Source organism: Penaeus monodon, chromosome 29 (genome assembly GCF_015228065.2).
Source record: "Penaeus monodon isolate SGIC_2016 chromosome 29, NSTDA_Pmon_1, whole genome shotgun sequence".
In the NCBI taxonomy this organism is placed as follows: Eukaryota; Metazoa; Arthropoda; class Malacostraca; order Decapoda; family Penaeidae; genus Penaeus; species Penaeus monodon.
In genome coordinates this window covers 39647130-39647570 of record NC_051414.1, presented here as the reverse complement: position 1 = coordinate 39647570, position 441 = coordinate 39647130, and positions in this window count along the sequence as shown.

The following is a 441-nucleotide window of genomic DNA, read 5'->3' as shown; positions in this document are numbered from 1 at the left end:
CCTCCCGGACTCATCTATCTGCAAAGTCACGACCAGGGATTGTTTGCAAGATAACATCAGATATTGCAAGCTTAACGACCCCGAAACGCCTTTACTCTCGCAGCCCGGGGTCCCTCCGCCTTTTACCACCCCCCCCGGGGTGGGGGCCCAAATTTTTTTAAAAGCAAAAAATTTTGTCGCATTTTGATTTTTGCAATTGGCTCCGGGGGGGAATTTGGTTTCGCTCGTATCTTTTGGGGGTGATCAAAAACCCTGCAACAAAAATTTGGGGAAAACGTCGCCCCCAACGGTTGTTTTTTGGTTTTTGGTTGGTTTGGGGGGTAGAGGGGGGGGGTGAGGTAAAAGAGGGGGTTTTGGGAAAAGGTTTAAAAGGGGGGGGGGGGGGGGAAAATTAAATTTTTTTCATGGATTTTAACTAATGGGTGGAGATGCATTGACAGG